The sequence below is a fragment of the Lithobates pipiens genome, unplaced genomic scaffold (genome assembly GCF_037356315.1).
Source record: "Lithobates pipiens isolate NorthernLeopardFrog02 unplaced genomic scaffold, aLitPip1_a1.2 Scaffold_16, whole genome shotgun sequence".
Lineage (NCBI taxonomy): Eukaryota > Metazoa > Chordata > Amphibia > Anura > Ranidae > Lithobates > Lithobates pipiens.
The window spans coordinates 437,830,674-437,850,641 of record NW_027507748.1 but is presented as its reverse complement, the minus strand read 5'-3'; positions in this window follow the sequence as shown (position 1 = coordinate 437,850,641).

Genomic DNA, 19,968 nt, shown 5'->3' with positions numbered 1-19,968 from the left:
AAAGATCCACATTAAACCACAATGATGAACTCACAAGATATAAAAGGTAAACGGCATGTAATGGTCAGCCATGCTGTTTTGGATCCACCTGGGTGGAGAGTTTTAGTCTGCGGCGTCCCACATTGCCAGCTGAGCCAATGGTGTCTGGAGCTCCGGTACAGTGGGCAGGAGGACCAGCCAAGCATCACCAGGAGAACAGGGGGGCAGTGTTTTTTCTGAAGCTTGAAGAAGCGCCGATATGACCGCACTGTCTGCATTGCTGACTACATCATTTTATTAAATGGCACTTTTTTATGTCATACTGCACTTAGATTGGGGCTGCTCTCTTTGCCTTATCAATGTTTAAATTTAGGTGAATAAAAAAAAAAAAATTTCAAGAAAGTAAAGAAGGTTTAAAACGTCTGCCAGGTTTTTATTGTTTGTGTTCCTGCAAAGAAGAAACTACCCTCTCTTTTTACCCTGTCCTTATTGTTACCCAGGCAAATATTGATGGTAAATCATACATTTTGCAATTGCCTCTGGAACAAAAGGTGGGAGTAAATCTTTCAATGGGAACATCTGCTCCATTGAAAACTATCTAAGAGAGCATTTCCACTCACTTCCTGCTATGTCTCCAGATATTACTGATCCTGTGATTGATCAGACTCTCCCCAATTCACAGATCTTGTTACATGCAGTGTAATCAATGATTGAAATGTTCTCAATGGAGAAGAATGAAAGTTTTGACATGTCCCTGTTGGACTATCTGTACTACTGTTCTGCCTGAAGACCCAAAACTATTAACCATTGCTGCACTGGACATTAAGAGACAGGAAGAGGACGGTCATCTCTGCTGTGAAGTTATCACCAGGATCCAGCTACCTGCACAACGAGGGACTTGATTACAGGTAAGTGATGTGACTAAAGCTGTAGGGTTTTTTACTTTAGCTAATCATTAATTTAATAATTCAATTCTAATGTTCTGAACAAGGAAGAACTACCATTGTGTGTTCGTTAAATACATGCAGTTCTTAAAATGGGAACATCATTTCATAACGTTATTAAACGTTATTGCATGTGAAGCCTGCATAGTCTTTAGTATAATGCCATTAGACAATGCTAGTGACTCAGCACATCAAGTCACTGCTGGACACCCTTTTTTAAGTCAAATACATTTAGCAAACAAGCATAAATTGTGTATTTAATACATCTTGGAAATGTTTATTAAAAAAAATTCCAAAAGCATTCATCCTTTTTATTTATGAAAACCTGCACTGAGAAAAATATATATGGCGCTAAGACTGGTGCAATTCTACTAAAACTAGTTACTGGGTTTTCTGTAGCTTCAATGCTTTCTGAAACACCAATCTGCAGAAAACATCAGGTAACAGATCCGAATCTTAAAGTGAAGTCAGAATTCCTCTTTTGTATTTTTGTTCTAGGTTAAAGGCTATGAAAGTAAGCCAAACAATTAGCATTTTCAAAAGAGGTATAACACTCATGTTCTTACAAGATCCTTTTAAAGCTATCTTGTTTAAATGATGCTGAAACTGAATAACTTACAGATCATATGTAAAGCATGTTATATGAGCATGATAGCATATTTACATATTTATTGTGAAAAATTATTAACATAACATTTGACTGTTCTAAAATACAGAAAGCATAGCAGAACAATGACACTGAGACATATAGGCCCCTTTCACAGGGGGTAGATTCTATTTTGATCAGCAGAGCGGGCTGATGACAAGGTGATTTGACAAGGCGTTGATCGAGAAACATGTCCTAATGGTGACGGGACCACGCACATGACCTGCCTCCCCGTGTCACTCTCTCCCCCTCTTCTATTGTATTCTGTCCTGTCCTCCGGCGCGGCATCATGGTGAGTCACCACCCCTGCACTGTGTCAATAGAGCAAGAGCTGCACAGTCCCTGGCCATTCTTATACCATCACCAGAAGTACACAGATGCTCTCCACCTTCCCACTCACCCTGCGTCGGGATCCAACAAGCCACCAAAACCAATGACACCATTGGCAAGTCAAAAGACACACCCAAGACCCTTCCATCTGAGGACATCTGAGGACAGGCATGGTTTCTTAGCCATCGGGACTTGTGGACAGGTACTAGTTGTTCAGGTTGGCAGACTTCATTTAAGTTTAATAATTGATGTTTTCAATAAACTATTTTTAAATATGGAATTCTATATGTAATATGAGAGATTATTTTGCTCTCCGCTATATCTACATCGGAAAATACACCTAAGTTCAAGCACTTTGTGGATTTTTCTGTTGCAGCTCTCTCAAGATGCTCCATTCCAGGAGTCATTTCCAGCAGCTAAGAACTACAGGATTGACACCAATCTGTCTGTATAGGTCTCCATAGCAGGTGCCTGATCTTTTTTGTTGTTTTGAAGACAAGTCCATGTCTGCTCAGTTTCTGCAGAGCTGACAAAGACAGAGCCCGCTGGGAGGCTGGGAGTAAATGGACTCCACTGCCCTTCTAGTGATCTGCTTAGATGGAGAGGACAGATCCCCTTCCATTTTTTTTTTTATCAGACCGGATCAGATTGAAGTCCACGCCAGTCCATTTTACATCCGCCGGTCCATAAGGATGAATGGACTGTCCTATTCAGTACCCCTGGAAAAACTGACAGGCAGGACTGATCTAAACTGTCATGTTAAAGGGGCTATATGGTATACTCAATCTATGGGCTTGCAGCTAAAGTTATGATAATATGCTGCAGGGTGGATTTACTAAAACTGGTGCACTCATAATCTGGTTTAGCTGTGCATGTTCCCCAATCAGCTTGTAACTTCAACTTGTTTAATTTGGCTTTGACAACAAATCCTGGAAGCTGATTGGTTTCTATGCAGAGCTGCACTAAATTGTGCATGCTCCAGTTTTGTTAAATCTCCCCCTGTATGTCTTTACATATAGATTAAGAAGTAGCAAGCAAATTAGGTGAGGCAAGCCATGTGAGCTCAGTCCTCAAACTTATCACAAGAATAAGTACCCTTATTAAAAAAAAGAGTGATTGTCAGTTGAGTCCAATTAAATGAGAAAATTATAATCACGTGGCTTTGTCTGGTGCTGAAGCTTTGTGATTTGAGCCTATAAAAATAAGTTAAAAAAAAACTGAAAAGATCAGACAGAAAACAAGAAAGACAGCTGCTGAAGGTGAAAATTATTGACATGGGTTACTGCACGTTACTTTATTTCAGTTTAAGGCTGGCCATACATTATAACATATTCTTGTACAACTTCCCTTTAGATGAACCAAAACCATATATTAAGAGGTCAAACCTAAACACTTTCAATTTGTATGCAGTCAGGACCCTTGCACTACATAGTTGAAGGTAAATCTAAAGGAAATGGAATAAAAAAATCATACAATGTATGGCCAACTTTACTCTTGTGCACCATCACTCTGAAAAAGCCTACTAATTTTGTACTAAATCTCACATGTGTAGTACTCAACCACATGTGAGATTTTTAACTCATTAGTACCTGATTTTACTAGTTGTTGGCAATGCTTGCAGCAAGGCGCTGTTAGCAGCAAACGATTTATTTCATACAACTAAGCGATTAGAAGTCTCACAGGCAGCTGAATCCCTACTTGTGTAAACAAAGTCTTTATAACATTAAAAAGAATATTGAAAGAGGAGCAAAGAAGCTTACAAAAATATTGATGACATTAAGCAAGTTGTTCATTCTGCCTAATTAGTTTAAGAACACTTTCTTTTTCTTTGCAAAAGAATAAATAATTGCCTAACTTTTGAAAGTAATATATTTATTGCTTTGTTGTCTTTTATAATCTTTGTTCTTCGACTAGGACCACAATATCTTCAATATATATTGCGGTCATCACATTGCCACCCTACGGTAAACAATATTTGTAATTATTGCCAACAATACAAAACACTAAACAAACTCCCAAAGTCGAATATATATTTGATTTGCATGGGTTATTTATTTATTTTGTAACCGCATTTAGATGTAATTGGAAATGAAAGGCCGCAGAAAGCAGCCTGATAAATCTGGTTATCAGACTCTGGGGAGAATGGAGGGGGAAAAAAAAGGAGCTTGCAAGAGAGACAAAAGTATGAGGGGTTTCTATGACTGGCAGTTCCCATTTCTTTACAAGTGTTACATTTCAGTCCCCTGCCATTTCCACATGTTTCCTGTTCACAGATAATTTGTACAACATATTTTATCATTCAGTTTTAGACACAGTTGAAAGACTTTTGCCTAAGGCTTGGAACACTTTGAAAATTGTATACCATTTGCAAGGCTTTCTTCTGCTTGGCTGTACAATTAGGTGACTGTCTTTACATAGACGCTGGGATTTATTCTTTTTTTGGAAAAGCTATGCCAAGGTGAACTATGAATGATAACAGATAGATGAGGGATTAGTGACTGTGACAGTTATTGCAGCAGAAATGGAACTTGGAAATACTTTCCATTTCTAAAAAGACTAGATTTGTTGTATAAAGTAAGGTGATTTATATACATAAATAACCTATTCATTTTAAGCTTTAGAATTAACATTGATCAATTATCACTGTTAAAAAAAAAACTGCAGTCTAATTAAAGAGCAGAATACTGACTTAAAATTAGATACTGTTGAAAATTGGTAAGTATAAATCACATTGATGCTTTTTTTCATACAATTAAAGATCAACTAATTTGTAGCTTAGCCCCATATACACTTGATAATTATATGTCTGTTCCTACCCCCTTCACTACGACATGCTGACAGTATAGACAAAAAATAAAAAGACAATTCTGCGAGCCACCAATCCCTAGATATTAAAACGTAAAAGAAATTACCTAAAGCTGCTAGTGTTACACATGTCACATATAGAGTGCAAAAACAATTATAAATATATATACGCTGCGCTAAAGGGTATGTATACTGTGCACTTCCTATACATACCTTTTAGCGCAGCATATATATATTTATAAATGCTGACAGTATAGTTTCTGCATAGAAAAGTGCTAAAATCTTGTATAGATTTCTGGCAGAAAAGTTTTCTTTCATGGTTCAGATCCACTTTACCATGACACGTTGATGAGGAGGTAGTAGTATCTACAGGAAAAGTATACATAAGGGCTCCTGCGCTGTATATGAAATGGAAAAAATATATATATAGCACCTGACTGGGTTCTGCAAACACCTTATGAGTTACACCTCATCCCAGTTGAAGTCACAGGAAGTGATGTAATGCGGAGGATACCGGAAGTGACGTCTACACCCGAGCGGTACGCTCGTAGTCGGTTTACTGTGCGACTTACATCTGACACTGTGTGAGTAGTTTTAATCTTTTAATAAAATTGACAACTTTTAATCTACTACACTATGGTGGGTCTTATATTTATCCTTTGAGTGCCCATGCTGATTTTATCCATGGAGTAACCTTTATGGACGGTGGTGACGCTATAGGAGTCTGAAGCCTTCTCCCTGACCCCCAGTGCTTTTCCCAGAGGTTATATATGCTGTATACCTTACAGCAGTAAGGTAATTACCCGGTGTGCCTAGTGAACACGCGGATATCACTTGAGTGGAGAGATTATCGCACTACGAATGCACGATTCCACCATACAGCTTCATTGTGTTTTGTGACACCCTCACTGCATTACCCACTATTGGACTATTATATCTTTCACTTTGGACAATAGCACCACTGGTTTATATATTGATGTCCACTTGCTATAAGCGATACCATATGCACATTAGAACTTTATTTTTTTGATCACTGGTTTTTATATCACAGAACAATTTTAATTTACGTTAGACAGACATATTATGCACTTGAGCTCTTATTTAAATATCTTTGATAAGTTTTTTACACTATCTAAATAAGGATATATTCCTGTGGGAAATCCCTTTTTCTTCACCTTTTGTGGGAGCGCAACATCAATTTTTAATAGTATCTACAGGAACAACTCTTCAAACATTTCTGAAAATGTGGGACACATGAAAACAATAAAAAATGTATTTCATTGACAAGATTTCGTTTTTTTCTTAAATGATATTGTGGATATTATAAAGGTCAGCTACCTGTTTAGGAATGATGATGCTCCAGCACTTACCACCTGAAATACCAACATCCAGCGAGCTTTATGTGTCACCATATCTGGGTATCCAAACACAGACTAGACAGAGAACGTCTGAAAAGACCAAAGAAAGTAATGGAAATTTAGACTAAGCAAGAGATGTCAGAAAAAGAATTCCAAAGTTTAAACCTACCAGTCAGTCAGAAGGGTTGAACAGCAGCATAGTCAGAAACACAATTCACAGCAGGAGGTCTACTAGCAAGGACAGGCAGCATTCACTAAGGATCACTAGATAATCAAAAGAAATCTATGGCTACAGTATACATTTTCATTTTATAACATTAGCATTGTAATACCAGCAGTACAAAGTGAAGCATATGTGGCACCAAATCCAATAAATATCAAACTCAAACAAAAAAGGAAAGTAAAGAGAGGACTTTATAGGTTGCCACATATAACCACTAAATAAAGGAGATGATTACTAGAGTATTGTGTATGTGGCAATCTATAAAGTCCTCTCTTTCCTTTTGTTTTTTGTTTGAAATTGTGATACCAGTACGAACAATAATTATTTTTGGCAGTACAATATAAGCTGACTTGAAAAATCTCCTTTAATGAGTTAAGTTATGTCTGTCTGCTGGCCATCTCTTTCCTAAATCCCCTGCATGTTTTGCAGCTTCTCCTCTGCTGTTTACTTTCAATTTCTAAGGACTACATATGCCATGGTACCTTGCTGCCTGCAAGCGACTACTCCTGTACTGACTCTGCCTCCTGAAACTCTTCCTCTCAGCACCTCTGACTTTTTGAAGTCAGGCTCTGTAAATTCACCGCAGTGCCTACTCACAGGATGTAGTGAATACAGGTCACAAAATTCAAGGAAGTAAATGTGTGGGGATCTTCATGAATTAAGTTTATAAACATAAAGATGATTCAGATTAATAAAAGTAGGCTAGAAATAATTGAAATACAACATGGAGATGAATATATAATTTTACATTTCTACAATCTATAAGGATGCTTTCATGTACATACATAAGCTGGGGCACATGAGCAAAGGCGGGCTACTTAGGGGAGGTAAGGATTAAGGGGGGGGGGGGGTAGAGAAGTCCACAGACACCCAAGCAGAAAGAGGGATAGCAGCCAGCAACCACACAGCAGAATGTGAGTCCAACCATCCAAAGGAGGACCACCCCACAGAAGGATGACTATCTGGTATGTGACAGCTAGTCAGTTGACCAGACAGCTGGGTGGTTGACCAGACAAACAGCTGAATGGAAAATTCATTGTTGGTATATATAAGCAAACAAGGGACACTGAAAACTGCAATTTAAATTTGTTTTAGAAACAGACTGCTAAGATGTTGGCATAGAGATATCTGACTTCACACAAATTATTTAAAGCTCTACATACTGTTAGTTTAGTCAGAAATGCTCCAACAAGGGGAGATGATGATAAAAGAGCATTGAAAATAAGATAATCTCCCTTACAAGCAAACAAAATTAACAGAACTCTATTAAGTGGCTTCATTTTCTGTAAAATCTTTTTTTATTTGTAATAGTACAGGCACTCATGTGCATGCACCATAGCAACTAGGTTTTAAAACATTGACCTAATACCTGCATGTGGATTTACCTACCGTATTTTTCGGACTATAAGGCGCACGTAAAAGCCTAAATTTTCTCATAAAATCGACCGTGCGCCTTATAATCCGGTGCGCCTTATATATGACCTGTTGACATGATGGCAAGCACCGAATTCGTTTTCTTCACTTGGGCTTTAACAGTATCTGTCAGATGGGCGCGCATGGAGTCACAGATCAATAGGGATGGAGATTCGTGGAAAAAGCCACCCGGTCTCTTACCGTAAACTGACGTACCGTAAACCTCTCTCAGGTTGTTCTACTGCGTGACTGATAGCGATGAGTTTGAAATCCGCTTCGTAAGCATGTCTCTTAACAGGAGCCATTTTTGGGGCAGCGGGTATACCGTAGAAAATGAACGAATGAATGCGCACACCTCCTGACTAAGATGGCCGTAATGCTCACGAAGCTGCACTGCTTGGATTGGGCATTACGGCCATCTTAGTCAGGAGGTGTGCGCATTCATTCGTTCATTTTCTACGGTATACCCACTGCCCCAAAAATGGCTCCTGTTAAGAGACATGCTTACGAAGCGGATTTCAAACTGAAGGCTATCAGTCATGCAGTAGAGCATGGAAATAGAGTAGCTGCGAGAGAATTCAACATTAATGAATCAATGGTACGAAAGTGGAGGAAGCAAGAAGATGCCCTGCGCCAGGTAAAGAAGACCAAACTGAGTTTCCGAGGAAACAAAGCAAGATGGCCACGGTTGGAGGACAAAATTGAACAGTGGGTTATTGAACAGAGAACCGCAGGTAGAAGCGTCTCTACTGTCTCTATTCGACTCAAAGCAACAGCGATCGCACGCGACATGGAGATCAACGACTTTCGAGGAGGTCCCTCTTGGTGCTTCCATTTCATGAAAAGGCGGAATCTCTCTATCCGCACAAGAACCACTATGTCACAGCAACTGCCAAAGGATTACGAAGAAAAGCTGGCCATTTTCCATACCTACTGCAAGAACAAGATCAATGAACAGAAAATCCGACCAGAGCACATCACCAACATGGACGAGGTCCCCCTTACCTTTGATATCCCTGTAAACCGTACTGTCGAGAGAACAGGGACCAGTACGGTATCTATACGCACTACAGGAAACGAAAAGTCATCCTTCACTGTAGTTCTCGGTTGCCAGGCTAATGGCCAGAAACTACCACCCATGGTAATTTTCAAGAGGAAGACTCTGCCAAAAGAAAAGTTTCCGGTTGGCATCATCATCAAGGCTAACCCGAAGGGCTGGATGGACGAGGAGAAGATGAGTGAGTGGCTGAGAGAGGTTTACGTCAAGAGACCGGGTGGCTTTTTCCACGAATCTCCATCCCTATTGGTCTGTGACTCCATGCGCGCCCATCTGACAGATACTGTCAAAGCCCAAGTGAAGAAAACTAATTCGGTGCTTGCCATCATTCCAGGTGGATTAACCAAAGAACTGCAGCCACTAGATATAGGTGTCAACAGGTCGTTTAAAGTTAAACTGCGAGCTGCGTGGGAGCATTGGATGACAGAAGGCGAACACACATTCACCAACACAGGGAGGCAACGCCGGGCGAGTTACGCCACTATCTGCCAGTGGATCGTGGATGCCTGGGCGAAGGTATCAGTCACCAGTGTAATCCGAGCTTTCAAGAAGTCCGGAATTATCACTGAACAGCTAAGTACCGGTACCGATGACAGCAACGAGCCTGACTCGGATACTGATGAGAATGATGAGAGGGATACGGGCGTGCTTGATGCCGAAATCGCCCAATTGTTAAACTCAGACACTGAAGATGAAGAATTTGATGGATTTGCGGGAGAAGAATAAAGTGAAAAAGTGAGTGTCTGGTTTTGTACGGTATTCACCGGTAACTGAACAGTGTTAATAGTTATTGAAGAATAAAGTGAAAAAATAATTGTCTGGTTTTGTATTTAATTGAACAGTGTTAAGAGTTATTGTTATAGACCATTTTATGGTTATTGCTAAAGAGTTGAATAAAATTTGACTTACAGTACCGCATCCGAGTTGTGTTTCATTAAATGCGCCTTATAATCCAGTGCGCCTTATAGTCCGATGCGCCTTATATATGGAAATATCCATTATATTAGCCGGTCGTTGCTAGTGCGCCTTATAATCCGGTGCACCTTATCGTCCGAAAAATACGGTATTTACTTGGTGTAAATCCTGAAAAACATTTGTTTTGTCAGCTAGAAACAAATATATGGGTTGATTTACTAACCCCCCCCCCCCCCCCCCCCGTTTGGTTTGCAAAAGAACACTACGAACAGGCAAAAAGTTTGAGTAAACATGCGAACCCTAAAGTCTATAGGACACGAACATAAAAAATCAAAAGTCCTCATTTTAAAGGCTTATATGCAAGTTATTGCCATAAAAAGTGTATGGAGATCTGATACTGCCCTAGAGGACATGTATCAGTGCAAAGATAAGTTTTTAAAGCAATCGTTTTTAAAGGAGCAGTGATTTTAATGATGCTTAAAGTGAAACAATAAAAATTAAATATTCCTTTAAATATTGTGCCTGGGGGTCCCCTTAGTCCGCCTGTAAAGTGGCGCATGTAAAGATAATACTGCATCAATAATGACATTTCTAAAGGAAAAAATGTAAATTAAACTTGCTTGCGGCCGTAATGTATTACAATATAAATGAAAAAAAATTAACAGAACTTAACCGAGTGACCCCGTCCCTTCACATGACGTCACATAATGTCAGAAGGGGATGGGGTCTCTCGGTTACATCACCAGGTGGCCCCGCCCTTGCCTATATAAGAGCTGTTAAAGCGAAGAGACAACAATCACTGGGAGGCCTCCCATCGAGGTGGAGCTTTTTCCATTTTTACTATTTTTCGGATAATTTTTTGCTAGGAAATTACTCAGAACCCCCAAGCGTTTTTTTAGCAGACACCCTAGGGAACAAACTGGCAGTCATTGCAACTTTTTATGTCGTACTGTATTTGCGCAATGCTTTTTCAAACGTGTTTTTTTTTAATTAATTATAAAAATTACAAAACAGTAAAGTTAGCCCAATTTTTTTGTATAATGTGAAAGACACGCCAAGTAAATAGATATCCAATATGTCACATTTTAAAATTTCCCACACTCATGGATATAACATTTAAAAAAAATGGGATCAATGGTGACGCACCTACACTTCAGTAGCACCATAACACTGTGTTATTCACACTGCACTGTATCATACACACTTAACTACACTGTATTATTCACACCGCACTACTCTGTATTGTATACTGCACTGTAATATATACTCTGCATTATACTCTGCACTGCACTACATTCTCTGCACTGTAATATATACTCTGCAGTGCACTATAGACTCTGCACTGCACCATAGTAAATACACTGCACTGCACTGTATTATATACACTGTACTGCACTATATACTCTGCACTGTACTGTAGTATATACTCTGAACTGCACGATATACTCTGCACTGCACTGTATTATATACTCTGCACTTTATACATTGCACGGTACTATAAACTCTGCACTGCACTGAAGTATATACTCTGCACTGACTGCACTGTATTATATGTTCTACACTGACTGCACTGTATTATATATTCCACACTGACTGCACTATATTATATATTCTACACTACCTGCACTCTATTATATATTCTGCACTGCCTACACACTTTATCCACTAACTAACTTGCCTACTCTATCTCCACTACAACACACCGTGTAAGCAGCCTTATTAGGGTGGGGCGTGGACTTTGGCCAATCATGGCTCTCACAGCACATCGCGTTGTGATTGGCCAAAGCCTACAGGTCAGGTGCATGCTTTGGCCAATCAGCAGCTGTCAATCACTGCAATCTTGCAGTGCATTATGGGGCGCATCGAGGCGGGCGAACATCTGTTCTACAAAAAAACGAACACCCGATGCTCGAGTCGAACATCAGGACCATCCCTAACTAAAACTAAAGAGTGCAAAATCTGGTGCCAGTAGAAACCAATCAGCTTTCACATTTTATTGTCAAAACTTAATTGAACAAGCTGAAGTTAGATGCTGGCTGGCTACCATGCACAGCTGCACCAGATTATGCACTCCAGTTTTAGTAAATCAACCTCATAGTGTCAATAAATGGCTTGCTTAATGCATTACAAAACAATTTTTTTCAAAATAATTTACTGATTTGAAATCTAACATTCATATCTGAAACCCATGATAGAGTTCTCTTTGTATAGTGTAGATCAAATAAAGCAAATGTAAAGCGATAATTAAAAAATAAATAAATAAAAGGTGTACAAATTGTTACTATTTCCTGTATTGTTTCAAGTATGTTTATTTTCTATGATCATCAGCTCCATCTAGTGGCCATAAAGTAATAATTTCCTGATTTATATTATTTAGGAAAATACTGCATTATGGTGAATAGATGGAGCTGATGATCATAGGAAATAAACATATTAGACACATTACATGGATTATTTGTGATGGTTGTGAGAATGCTAAGACATTCATTCAGCAAATGATTTCTAAATAGATCCCAATGTAGTTTCAAACTTCATAAGGTGGAGCATCATATTTTTACTGCAACAGACTTCCTTTGTGATGCTTTTTGGAGGTAGGCCATCCAGTACAGGTACAATGTTGCACCTTATACATTGTAATGCTCTGTACACACAGTCGGACATTCCGACCACAAAATCCATCTGATTTTTTCCAACGGATTTTGTCCAAAACTTGTGTTGTATACACACGGTCACACAAAGTTGTCGGAAAATCTGATTGTTCTGAACGAGGTGATGTCAAATACATAAGTCGGGCCAGTAGCCAATAGCTTTCATCTCTTAGTCTATTCTGAGCATGTGTGGCACTTTGTCAGTCGGAATTGTCTACACACGATCTGAATTTATGTGATCGGATTTTGTTGTCGGAAAATTTTAGATCCTGCTCTCAAAATTTGTGCGGCGGAAAATCCGACAGAAAAAGTCTGATAGAGCCCACACATGGACTTGTTCCATCGGAATTTCCGACCGTGTGTCCAGGGCATAACTCTTAATTCCTTCGGTTTTATGCCTTTTTAAAGTGCGTGTGGCCTCATGTTCCCTTGTATTCCTCTTGCTGAAAAGGATGCAAAAACATTAAATTAATTGGGAATTCATTTGACATGGTGCCGACACCCAATACTTCTATAACTCTTTAAATTAATCCCATAATTTGACTAGATTTTCTAGTACCTGCCTAGTACTAGGGCAAGGTATATTTAGCTTACTCTATATTAACCACTTGTCGCCTGCCCTATAACAGATACACGGCGGCATAGTGGTTTCAAAATCCTGACCGGACGTCATATGACGTGATCAGGATTTTGAGCCTCTGCGTGCCCTCGGGGGCGCGCATCGCGGAGACTCTTTACCACGTGATCAGCCGTGTCCAATGACGGCTGATCACAGTGTAAATAGGAAGAGTCGGCGCTCGGCTTTTCCTCACTCGCATCTGTCAGACGCGAATAGAGGAGAGCCGATCGGCTGCTCCTCTGACGGGGGGGGGGTCTGTGCTGATCGATTATCAGTGCAGCCCCCCCCGAGGATGCCCACACTGGACCGCCAGGGATGCTACCAGACCACCAGTGATGCCCAGCACAAGGTATGCCACCCTAGACCACCAGGGATTCCAGTCAGTGCCCACAATGGATGCCAACCAGTGCCCATAATGGATGATTGGCATCCATTAGTACAGTATAATATAATACAATGCTGCCTATCAGTGCCCATCTGTGCTGCCTATCAGTGCCCATCCGTGCCGCATATCAGTGCCCATCTATGCCCATCTGAGCCGCCTATCCATGCCCATCTGTGCCGCCTATCCATACCCATCCATGTCACCCATCCATGCCAATCTGTGCCACCTATCAGTGCCCATCCGTGTCACCCATCAGTGCCACCCATCAGTGCTGCCTATCAGTGCCCATCAGTGCCGCCTATCAGTGCCACATATTAGTGTCCAACAAAGCCACCTCATCAGTGCCACTTCATTGGTGCCACCTCATCGGTGCCCATCAGTGCCGCCTTATCAGTGCCCATCAGTGTAGCCCCATCAGTGCCCATCAGTGAAGGAGAAAACTTACTTATTTACAAAGTTTTGAAACTGAAACAAAAAAAAACATATTTTTTTCAAAATTTTCGCTATTTTTTTATTTGTTTAGCAAAAAATAAAAACCGTAGAGGTGATCAAATACCACCAAAAGAAAGCTCTATTTGTGGGAACAAAATGATAAAAATTTCATTTGGGTACAGTGTGTCATGACCGCGCAATTGTCATTCAAAGTGCGACAGCGCTGAAAGGTCAAAATTGGTCTGGGCAGGAAGGTGTTTAAGTGCCTGGTATTGAAGTGGTTAATACTTAATGTGATTGTAGCCGTATTAGTGCAATTGTGACAGAGAAAATTGAGTACTGTCCATGATACTTTTTTTATTTGCACTAACATACAATTTTTCAGGACAAGCTTTCGGGGTATGTCCCCTTCTTCAAGGAAGAAGAAGACGAAGTGGTTAATAATATAAATAATTCCAGGATGACTGGTTGTTGTGTACCTTTTATAGAATTTGAATCTTTCAATAATAGCTGTTATTGAACTCCTAATTCTTCTTTTTTTTCATTTTATATGATATTTAAGGAGACAATGCATGCTTTTTTCTAGTGTTAACATTTTAAATAGCTAGTATTGTAGATACCATGTAAAACTTTTTTGGACATGTCCCATTTATTACAACTATTAATAATATGTTGCTAGTAAAATGGATAGTTTATGCATTTGTTATTTACAAATTAAATAAAAGTATTTTCAATTTTGTATGCTTTTTCTATGCTTGCACACGAGACGCAGTTAAACGCGTGTTCAGAGGCAGTTGGACACTTTTTTCAACTGCTCCTGAACTCATTCAATGTTATCCTATGTGTCCATGCACACAGTCTCGTTTTTTGCCGTTTTTATGCAGTTGCGTTTAACCTCGTTTTTTCCAGAAGCAAAAAAATGGGTTTAGACGCAAAAGTTTCCACGTTTCAGACGCAAAACGCGGCTAAACGCGGTAAAACGCGGCAAAACGCTGCTACCGCGTTTTGCCGCGTTTTCGTTTATAAGCGTTTTTAAAGGTGACCTTTTTTTTTACATTAAAAATCTCAAAAATGATTGCAAATGATGAAAAACCATTAGAAAAATATTTTAAACAATTGCAATTGCAAGTGGACAATCCACAACTTGTGGCAAGTGACATGGCAGGTGGCAAGTGACGTGGCAAGTGGACAATCCACAACTTGTGGCAAGTGACATGGCAGGTGGCAAGTGATGTGGCAAGTGGACAATCCACAACTTGTGGCAAGTGACGTGGCAGGTGAAGTGGCAAGTGACGTGGAAAGTGGACAATCCACAACTTGTGGCAGGTGACGTGGCAAGTGACCTGGCAGGTGACGCGGCAAGTGACCTGGCAGGTGACGTGGCAAGTGGAAAATCAACAACTTGTGGCAGGTGACTGGCATGTGACGTGGCAAGTGGACAATCCATAACTTGTGGCAGGTGACGTGGCAAGTGAGGTGGCAAGTGGACAATCCACTTGTGGCAGGGGACGTGGCAAGTGACGTGGCAAGTGGACAATCCACTTGTGGCAGGGGATGTGGCAAGTGACATGGCAAGTGGACAATCCACAACTTGTGTCAGGTGACGTGGCAAGTGGACAATCCACAACTTGTGGCAGGTGATGTAGCAAGTGATGTGGCAAGTGGACAATCCACTTGTGGCAGGTGACGTGGCAGGGGACGTGGCAAGGGACGTGGCAAGTGGACAATCCACAACTTGTGGCAGGTGACGTGGCAGGTGACGTGGAAAGTGGTGTGGCAAGTGGACAATCCACAACTTGTGGCAGGTGATGTGGCCGGTGACGTGGCAAGTGGACAATCCACAACTTGTGGCAGGTGGCATGGCAGGTGACGTGGAAAGTGGAAATCCACATCTTGTGGCAAGTGACGTGGCAGGTGATGTGGCAAGTGACGTGGCAATGGACAATCCACAACTTGTGGCAGGTGACGTGGCAGGTGATGTGGCAAGTGATGTGGCAGGTGATGTGACAAGTGGACAATCCACATCTTGTGGCAAGTGACGTGGCAGCTGACGTGGCAAGTGACGTGGCAAGTGGACAATCCAAAACTTGTGGCAGGTGACGTGGCAAGTGACGTGGCAGGTGACGTGGCAAGTGGACAATCCACAACTTGTGGCAGGTGACGTGGCAAGTGATGTGGCAAGTGGACAATCCACAACTTGTGGCAAGTGACATGGCAGGTGGCAAGTGATGTGGCAAGTGGACAATCCACAACTTGTGACAGGTGACGTGGCAAGTGATGTGGCAGGTGATGTGGCAAGTCACGTGGCAAGTGGAAATCCACAACTTGTGGCAGGTGATGTGGCTGGTGATGTGGCAAGTGGACAATCCACAACTTGTGGCAGGTGGCATGGCAGGTGACATGGAAAGTGGACAATCCACATCTTGTGGCAAGTGACGTGGCAGGTGATGTGGCAAGTGACGTGGCAATTGGACAATCCACAACTTGTGGCAGGTGACGTGGCAAGTGACGTGGCAAGTGGACAATCCACAACTTGTGGCAGGGGACGTGGCAGGTGATGTGGCAAGTGGACAATCCACAACTCGTGGCAGGTGACGTGGCAAGTGACGTGGCAAGTGGACAATCCACAACTTGTGGCAGGTGACGTGGCAAGTGGACAATCCACAACTTGTGGCAGGTGACGTGGCAAGTGACGTGGCAGGTGATGTGGCAAGTGACGTGGCAAGTAGACAATCCACAACTTGTGGCAGGTGATGTGGCAAGTGACGAGGCAGGTGATGTGGCAAGTCACGTGGCAAGTGGACAATCCACAACTTGTGGCAGGTGATGTGGCTGGTGACGTGGCAAGTGGACAATCCACAACTTGTGGCAGGTGGCATGGCAGATGAGGTGGAAAGTGGACAATCCACATCTCGTGGCAAGTGACGTGGCAGGTGATGTGGCAAGTGACGTGGCAAGTGGACAATCCACAACTTGTGGCAGGTGACGTGGCAGGTGATGTGGCAAGTGGACAATCCCCAACTTGTGGCAAGTGACGTGGCAAGTGACGTGGCAAGTGGACAATCCAAAACTTGTGGCAGGTGATGTGGCAAGTGACGTGGCAGGTGATGTGGCAAGTCACGTGGCAAGTGGACAATCCACAACTTGTGGCAGGTGATGTGGCAGTTGGACAATCCACAACTTGTGGCAGATTACATGGCAAGTGACGTGGTAGGGGATGTGGCAAGTCACGTGGCAAGTGGACAATCCACAACTTGTGGCAGGTGACGTGGCAGTTGGACAATCCACAACTTGTGGCAGATGACATGGCAAGTGACGTGGCAGGTGATGTGGCAAGTCACGTGGCAAGTGGACAATCCACAACTTGTGGCAGGTGCCGTGGCAAGTGACACGCTAAATACAAGTACACTGCAGCTCTCACAGCTGCTGCTACTCACTCTGGTCTCACAAAATTGCTGAAATAGTTAATAATACAGTTTTTTTGAGCTGGGGAGGGTCTATGATGTTAGTTTAAAGCGGGAGTCCACCGGGACTCCGCGTTTTTTTTTTTTTTTTAAAAGCCAGCAGCTACAAATACTGCAGCTGCTGACTTTTAAATAGTGACACTTACCTGTCCAGCGCGCCCGCGATGTCGGCACCCGAAGCCGATCGCTCGCTCGTGCCGCCGCCATCTTGGGTATGGGAATCAGGAAATGGAGCCTTTCGGCTTCATTTCCCGGTTCCCTACTGCGCATGCACGAGCCGTGCGGCGCAATCCGGACGGTCCCCGCTGCCTTTGGGAGCTGTGTGTTTCCCAGCAGGCAGCGGGGCACTTGCTGAAGGGGGCGGGCGCTTGCGGAAAGGGGCGTAACGTACGCCCCTTTCCGCAGAGAGCTAGCCCGGAAGTGGGTGCAGTTACCTGGATTATCCAGGTAACTGCACCCCCCTCCCCCCTGAAAGGTGCCGATTGTGGCGCCGGAGGGGGGGGGATTCCGATGAGCGGAGGTCCATTTTAGGGTGGACCTCCGCTTTAACTAAATGCTTCTAGACGCAAACGCGGTAAAACGCCGCTAAATCGCGGTAAAAATCGCGGCAAAACGCGCGTTTCTAAACGCCGGTTTCAGCTTTTAAAAACATGTGTCCAGCAGCGTTTGCATCTGCGTCTCGTGTGCATGAAGCCTAAAAAGTAAAAATTATTTTTTGTTTGAAAAAAAGAGAAAGAGAAGGAACTGGTTAATTAGGCAAACAAAGCCCAATTCAGGAGGAGAAAGGGAGGTTTCTGTAGGCCTGTCTTGGGGAGACAACTGTGTACACCCTTAACAACTTGACCAAGCCTCTTTTTGAGATGTGTTGTTTACAGGTTAAAAACATTTTTTTTTGCTAGAAAAATACTTAGAACCCCCAAACATTATACATTTCTTTTTTTAACACCCTAGAGAATAAAATAGCGGTCTTTGCAATACTTTCTGTCACACCGTATTTGCATAGCGGTCTTACAAGCGCATTTCTTTTGGAAAAAATACACTTTTTTGAATTAAAAAATTGGACAACAGTAAAGTTAGCCCATTTTTTTATATTGTGAAAGATAAAGTTACACCGAGTAAATTGATACCCAACATGTCGCGCTTCAAAATTGCGCTCCACTCGTGGAATGGTGACAAACTTTTACCCTTAAAAATCTCCATAGCTGCCGTTTAAAAATTTCTACAGGTTGCATGTTTTAAGTTGCAGAGGAGGTCTATGGCTAGAATTATTGCTCTCACTCGACCGATTGTGAAGATACCTCACATGTGTGGTTTGGACACCATTTTCATATACGGCACTACTTGCATATGTGTACGCTTCTGCACCTTTTATTTATTTATTTTTACACAGTTTTTTTTTTTTTTAATTGTGTCACTTTACACAGGAATATAAACATCCCTTGTAATAGAAAAAAAGTATGACAGGACCTCTTAAATATGAGATCTGGGGTCAAAAAGACCTCAGATCTCATATTTACACAAAAATGCAATAAAAAATTGTTGTCATTAAAAAAAAGGCCCTTTAAGAGCTATTATTGCAGAATATGGGCAGTGATGTTTTGATGTCGCATTCGCCCTGCAAAGTTATGGAGACAGGTGGGGGCCGTCTTCCCCTTACTCATCTCCATACACAGCAAGGGTGAAGATCTGATTGTCACCGCAAGAGATGGAGGACACCGGAGCACGGCAGGAGGGGTGCCCCTCTCCCGCCACTGATAAAAGTGATCTTGCGGTGAATCCGCCACAGAGACCACTCTTTTCAGAAACTAAAGAAGAGGATACTGGGGTTATGGCAGCTAGCTGCTGCCATAACAACGTTATTCCTCTTCAATCTTAGGATGTATATTGGCGTGCAGCAGTCTGTAAGTGGTTAAACAGGAAGAGTGTTTTTAGTTGGATCCCCAGGTAAAAATAAAGAAAAAATGGCATGCCACTACATCGAAAGCCTGGTAACCTGCAGTATATTACATTTTTGTTTTTAGGTTTACATACATTTTATTACTTAGCATTTTGCGCTTTGCACACTTTTGTACAGTTAAACATTTTTGTGCATCATTCCTGAACAGAAGCAGTAGAGAATCCCCTCACATGTGACAGTGACTGTACACCCTTAAATATTTTTAACTCCCAAAAGCATGTCAGGCGGTTGCTAGGCATACCTCACTCCAACTTTTGATTACCTAATTTCATCGATAGGGGTGAATTCAGGAAAAGGAAGAGATGTTCCTCAGAGAAACTGTGAAATGGATGAAAAAGTGGGACAGGGCAAACTGCAAATTGCTTAGACCCCTTTCACACCAGGGCGTTTTGCAGGCGCTATAGCGTTAGAAATAGCGCCTGCAAAACGCCCTAAAGAAGCTGCACCATTGTGTGTAGTGTGAAAGCCCCGAGGGCTTTCACACTACAGCGGTGCGCTGGCAGGACGTCATAAAAAAGTCCTGCCAGCAGCTTCTTTGGAGCGGTGAAGGAGCGGTGTGTTTACCGCTCCTCCACCGCTGCTGCCCATTGAAATCAATGGGGCAGCGCTGTAATGCTATTGCGGCGTATTGCCGGCGGTTTTAACCCTTTCGCGGCCACTAGCGGGGGGTAAAAGTGCCCCGCTAGCGGCCAAAATGCGCCGCAAATCCGCCGCAAATCCGGCGGTAAAACGCCGCTAAAAATAGCGGCGTTTTACCGCCGCCGCTATCAGCGGTGTGGTGTGAAAGGGGTCT